Source organism: Nymphaea colorata, unplaced genomic scaffold (genome assembly GCF_008831285.2).
Source record: "Nymphaea colorata isolate Beijing-Zhang1983 unplaced genomic scaffold, ASM883128v2 scaffold0001, whole genome shotgun sequence".
Classification (NCBI taxonomy): domain Eukaryota; kingdom Viridiplantae; phylum Streptophyta; class Magnoliopsida; order Nymphaeales; family Nymphaeaceae; genus Nymphaea; species Nymphaea colorata.
The window spans coordinates 2,711,903-2,719,168 of record NW_022204507.1 but is presented as its reverse complement, the minus strand read 5'-3'; positions in this window follow the sequence as shown (position 1 = coordinate 2,719,168).

The window sequence follows — 7,266 nt, the reverse complement described above, 5'->3', positions numbered from 1 at the left end:
GGGGGTGAGCATCATGCGAATGCATGCCACTGTTGGCACACCCACTGAAGTCCGTCCGGGCCATTATTTGCAGGCTGGGCTATGCCAGCTTCAAATCGGCTCTCGAGTGAACATTATATTCGGCATATACCTGCTCATTTTAACCTTGCAACGTCTCATTTGAACCGAACTCTATACCCTAGCTGGGTATAGGAGTATCATATTTCAAACTGCACTTAGAAACATGAAAACAAAATTAACATGAATTTGCATTTTGTAAAGTAAAATATATGTGCCAATTGCCAAGGCGTATGAATATGTCAAAGCTTTAAGTTCAATTGGGTTCCCAATACCAGCCCCAGCCCAACCTATCGTTGCATCCACTCTAATTTGTCCCATTGGCCTAATCAATTGTGGTCTCTCAGTAAGTAAAATGGAGATAGACACACCCAAGCCGCGATGGCAGGTCAAAAGTGTCCACCATATGCTCGCCATTATTTTTTAATATTCTCGTCTGTAGGTAAGGCTGGGCTTTGGTCAGGCCGGACCCTGCCTGACAAGAAGTTGGGATCGGGTTAGACCACAGCCCTTGACTGCAGCCTTGGCTTGACCCGATTGCCTGCAACTCAGGCCAGAAACCCATCCTGACTCGATTAGATTGAAAAAATAAATTTTTAATATAGTTTAATATATAAATATAATTAAACATACAAAATATGTAATGATATCTATATTTGAATAAATAATATTAAAAAATAAGTTATTGGAATGAGTCAAACAGGGTACTGAATCTCTTTAAGACCCTGCCCTGGCCCCTAGCCAGGGATGGCATGGGCTGACCTAGACAAGGATGGCCTGGCATGGCGAGGCCTTGGAAGGCACCTACATAGTCTCAAGGAAGCAACAGCAACAACCAGAGGCCATAGCTCGGCAATAACAAGCAATCCGAAATTTATGATAGTCCAGAGGTCTTTGGTGTTTTTCCCTTACACGATGAGCGAATACCCACAACGCCTATATAGGGAACACTGTCGGTTGGAGGACACCGGCCCCTCAACTTGTGGCCACTGCGAAAGGGAAGGTTGGGACAGTTGATAGCATCAGATGGCATGAATTTGGATGTGGTGACTTGGAGGGAACGGATTTGGTTAGGTGGCAGCCAAGCAGTAGTGCCAGCCATGCCAAGCAGTTGCAGGCTGTGGGAACAGATGTCAGATAATAGCCTCATGACCAGGTAGTCTACGGGCAGCAATGCTCGTGGCCAATCACTGGCCGGTGTGGGGGAGTGGTTCCTGGACAAGTGGTGGTCGGGTGGTTTGAGCCTGCAACTACATTTTAATCTGGGCCAAATATTGTTACCATGTTGGTTTTGAATTCAAATAATGTAATAGCTATGGCTGGATACTTAAACCGACCAAAGCAGTGTAGAGAGAAGGCACATGGGATTGCTTTGACAATCTTACAAGTTTTTTTTTATGAGAAAAGACTAAGTCTTCGAGTTGAGGCAAAGCTGGTTGTCCATTGATCCTTTGAGTTTTCGTATGGGTGGTAATTTGGCTGGTAAGTCTATGCCACAGACTTATGTTGTGCAGGTTGATAAGAATTGGTATCAAAGACAAGTTATAATGATGACTACTGGTGCTGAGACTCGAGAGCCGAGACTCTCTCCCTTGGAGGAATCTATTGGCTCGCTGACAACTCAAGTGTCCTTTGCTTCGTCAGATAACCAACAAATGATTGAGCATCTGACCCTTCTTGAGAATCAGATAAAGAAACTTGCTGCTCGGTCAGATGATCTCATTTAAGACCTTCGAAACTAGCTTGGGGAAGCCAGATTAGTCTGGTAGCAAGAATTTGTTGTTGTGCGCCATGTGCTGGGAGCCGCCACATGGGAGATATCAAAGATAAAGATCCCAGAGCCTAAAGCTTTCCATGGTGCCGGTTGTTTGAAGGACCTTGAGAAATATCTTTGGCACATCGAGCAGTACTTCAAACCTGTTCATACGAAAAAGGATGATAAAGTCACTGTCTGGCCATCTATTTGCACAGAAGTGCCAAATTGTGGTGGGAGACGAAGCTGGAAGAGGATAGTCACACGGGTAAGGTGCCTATCTCTACTTGGGCCAAAATGAAGCACGAACTTAGGTATCAATTTCTGCCTTTGAATGTTGCATGGATTGCTCGAGAAGGTCTACAACAGCTCAAGCAGGCTGGGACCATTCGGGATTATGTCAAGGCATTTTCTTCATTAATGCTTGACATAAAAAACATGGCAGAAGAAAACATGCTATTTTACTTTATGAGTGGTCTTCAGTCGTGGGCTCAAACTGAAATTTGTCGGCAAGAAGTAAAAGAATTGCATTCTGCTTTACCAATAGCCGATCGTCTCTTACATTTTTGTGTGCAGTTCAGTGACGAAACATCTAAGAATCGGCCATAAAAGCGGTACAAGTCTGCCAAAGCAAAATATGGTGGTAAGAAGAAGGAGGGCCTAAGAGACATACCCTACAAATCTTCAAACTATTCCGGGTGCTTCATTTGCAATGGCCCTCACCGTGCGCAAAATTGCCCTCACAGGAAGCTCATGAATGCGGTCGTCCAGGAGCCTGATGATGAGTCAAGATCACTGACCATTGGATCTCTGAAATGCATGAACCCTCTTCGACAGGTGAACACTCTGTGCCAGCCTCTTGAGAATACGGCCTTAAGTCCTAGGTTGTTGTATGTTGAGGTCCGGCTGAATAAAGTTCTCACTCATACCTTGGTGGACACATGAGTGACCCACAATTTTGTGGCTAGTTGTCTGGTGGAGCTTTCGGCCTTATGGAGAAGCCGAATGCCAGCCACGTGAAAGCCACTAATGTTGTCCCTTTAGTGACAAACGGTGAAGCGTAAGCTGCTAGGAAGGAAGTCGGGCCTTGGTTGGGTAAATGTAACTTCACGGTCTGCACACTAGATGATTTTGATGAGATGCGGGGCATGGATTTCCTAACCCAATCCAAGGTGACAATCTAACCGCATCTAAAGTCATTAATGATTTCAAATGAGAAGATGCCTTGTCTGGTTCTATTGGTGTTAGGTAGGGTTACTATAAAAGCTATATTGTCCTTACAACTCAATGACAAATTGAGGTATGGAGAGCTGACTTTCTTGCTACATTGAAGGAAGTCAGCCCAGACCAAAAGCAAGGTAATGCTCCTGCCTTAGTATAGGAACTACTTGGCAGATTCTCTAATGTTGTGCCAAGAGAAATGCCGAAGGATTTGCTGTCAAGAAGCGACATGGACCATGAAATAGAATTGGTGCAAAGCGTTGAGTCTCCTGCCCAGGCTACATATCAGATGTTCCCACCAGATTAGCTAAACTGTGATGGCAACTCAACGAATTGCTAGAAGCTGGTTACATCGAACCATCCAAGGCCCCTTATGAAGAGCCAATCTTGTTCCAACATAAAAAGGATGTTTCCCTTCGGATGTGTGTGGACTACAAAGCTTTGAACAAGCTCACTGTGATCAACAAGTAACTTGTGCCTCGAGTGGAAGACTTGTTTGATCAGCCAGGTAATGCCCAGATCTTCACTAAGTTAGACCTATGGTCTGAGAATTATCAAGTGAGGATTGCTAAAGGGGATGAGCTGAGAAAGGCATGTATTACTCGCTATGGTTTGTTAGAGTAACTTATAATGTTTTGGGCTTTGTAATGCACCGACTACATTTTATAATTTAATGAATAATGTGTTTCGCCTTTACATCGATGATTTTGTGGTGATGTATTTGGGCGACATTGTGATTTATAGTCTATTCATAGAGTCCCATGTCAAACACTTAGAGTTGGTGTTCTCTAAGTTGCAAGAAAATAAGTTGTATTTAAAGCCAAAGAAGTGCATATTTGCTCAGCCATGGGTCCCTTTCTTAGGCCACTTTGTCTGCCATGGAAAGGTAGAGATGGATTCCCAAAAATTTCAGGCCATCCTTGACTAGCCAGCCCATACAAATGTGCCAGCACTTTGGTCTTTCTTGGGCCTAGCTAATTATTATCGTTGCTTCATTGAGGGATACTCAAGGGTTACAGTATCCTTGATGGACTTGTTGAAGAAGAATGAAACGTGGGATTCGTCATCAGAATGTGCTGATGCCTTTCGACTGCTCAAGGCAAAATTGAGCAGTGAGCCGGTTTTGCACTTGCCTGATTACACTTTGCCATTTGAGGTGGAGACTAATGCTTCCAACCAAGCATTGGGCAATGTCTTGATGCAAGATGGACATCCGGTATGAAAGTCAGAAGTTGTGGGACATAAAACGACGATACACGTTCTATAAAAAGAAAATGACGGCAGTAGTTCATTGTCTAAGGCTTTGGAGACATTATCTATTGGGCATCATTTCAAAGTAATGACCATCAATGTGGCGCATAGCTATTTTTTTGTCACAGAAGTGGCTAAATGCCAAACAAGCATGTTGGGAAGATTTTCTACCAGAGTTTGACATAGTGCATAGGTCTGGTAAAGCTAATTAGATTGCCGATGCACTAAGCCGAGGCGTGCAAGTAGAGGTCTGCACCATGTCTGCGGTTTGACATGGATATATTGCATAGGCCTGGTAAAGCTAATCAGATTGCCGATGCACTAAGCGGAGGGGTGCAGGTAGAGGTCTGCACCGTGTCTGCGATGACTCAAGTGTCTGGGTACTTGATGCAGAGGATTCGGTAGGCTACGACTACTGAATCATCAGTGGCCCACCTCCTTGAATTGGTGAAAGAAGGCATGTGTCATTGATTTTAGCTACAAGATGAGATCTTATTCACAAAAAAGAATCGTATATACATCCCTTCATCAGGTGGGATTCAGAAGGAACTCTTGAAGGAAATGCACGATAGCCCTTGAGCTAGCCATCCTAGCCAAGAGCGCACACTGGCCTTGATTGCTCGTGCTTCTATTGGCCAAAGATGGAAGCAGCCATAGAGCATTATGCTCAGACTTGCCTAGATTAACAGCAAGATAAGGTAGATATCAGAGAATCAATACAAGCCACAACTTGACAACATGAGGCCATATCTCGGCAGCAGCCAGCAGTTCAAAATTTATGGTAGCCTAGACGTCTTTGGTGTTTTTCCCATACGGGACAAGCGATCACCCACAACACCTATATAGGGAACATTGTCAGTTGAAGGGCACCGGCCCCTCAACACGTGGCCAATGAGAAAAGGCGAGGACACTTGGTAGCTTCGGATGGCATGAATTCAAATGTGGTGCCTTGGAGGGAATGGATTTGGTTATGTGGTAGTTAGGCAGCAATGCCAGGGCCCGCCTACCTGTTGCAAGACTTGGGAACAGATGTTAGATAATGGCCTCATGGCCACGTGGTCTACGGGCAGCAATGCGCTTGGCCAACCGCTGGCCAGCGTGGGCAGAAGTTCCTGGACAGGTGGCCAAATGGCGGTTTGAGCCCATAGCCACATTTGAATCTCGACGGGGTATTGTTGCTGCCTTGGTTTTGAATTCAAACAATGTAATAGCTCTAGCCGGATACTTAAGCCGAGACAAACAGTGTAGATAGAAGGCACATGTAATTGTTTTGATAGTCTTGTAAGTTTTTCTTGATAAGAAAAGACTAAGTCCTTGATTTGATGTAAAGCTGGTTGTCCCTTGTTCCTTTGGGTTTTCGTACAGGTGGTGATTTGGCTGGTAAGTCTAGGCCACAGACTTACGCCGTCCAAGTTGAGAACGAAGGAAAATTTCATCCCTATAATGATATCCATCCCCTCCCTTTAAACACCTTCGACATGTAATTAATTAGGTCCATGCATCTTATTTAATCCATTAAACATATAGTTAAAATTTAATTTGTCAAAATAAAAAGAAGCCGTAGAAACCTTTTTCAAAAACCTTTACTAGCTGAATAAAGTTTTGGCATATGTCGCAGTGAAACTGGTTATATAGACCATCCCTCTATATGAAATTTCATGTGCCATATTAGTAAAGAAAAACTCTCATGAATAATACAAAAAGAACTAATTTGTACGGACAAAAAAGAGAATTGTTAAAAGACGATTTGGGGATTGGATAAAGGTAAAATTTGTCTATCTATATATACGTATCGTTATGACCAATATACCTCTCTAAGTAGTAAAAAAGTGCTTTTGTTTTTTGTGTCATTCATAGCATTATTTTATTATTTCTTAACTATTTTTTTATCTCATAAATATTTTACTATCTTATCAACATCTTGTCTCGAACATTAACTCGAAAGCTGAATCAACGCCCAGGTGGGTCGAAAGTGAATTACTTGGTGCCTTTAACAGACACTAATGTCTCTCGATTGATTGTGAGAATGAAGCGAGAAATTTTTATGTGAAGTGTTGTAAACCAAAAATACCACTTAGTGCGGGCAGCAACATGGTATTTTGAAAAGAGCGAGTCCCCAGGTGGACGGTGGGAATGATGTGAGAAGTGCATATGTGGAAAAGGAAAATGGAAGAGTATCGCTCATGGAGTTGAGGCTTCTCCATAATGTTTCAAACTTTCATATCCGCAAAGGGAGCTGTTGGTCATAGGCAACATTTATCCTCATCATCGGAGTGGTTTTCATCATCGGACAAAGAATGCCAGTTGGAGCAACCTTAAGGTTGTCCATTGGAATGAGCGCAGGTTCTACTTGGTTCGATTCTTCTAGAGGGAGTTATCGTTCGCAGGGTGCTTTTGTCATCCTCGTCGGTGAAAGTTACTGCTGTCGGCTGAAGAGCATCGATCGAAGCAAGCGTAAGGACGACTGTTGAATCGATTATCCTCATTGGTGACAGATATTGTTTATTATGTCTAGGTTGGTATCGCGCTTTTGTTAGTTCATACATTGTAGAAGAAAAACAAAAGGGCGTGAGATAATGAAATAATAACTCCTGCACATATTATAGAAGAGAAATAGAAGGAAGTGAGATAATGAAATAACAACATTATCTCATATACTTCTATTTCTCATATTTGTATATACACACTTTGTTATTTTAATGTCTTCTATATGTTCGTCTATCTATGGCTCTATATATGTTGTTATTTCACTACTTTATACATGTTTTTTTTTTCTTCTTGTAGATCAATGATGTCTACTTTAATTAATACGCAAGAATATGACACCGAATATCAATTGTTTGACGCTAAATTGGGTGAAGTTGACATACACGGTACACCAAATCTGAAGAACTTTGAAAACGTTGAATGATAGTTGAGTGTGATGTTTTGGTAGAATGGAAAGAGGATGAAGTTGTCGTTGTAGCATAATGTATGTCACATGA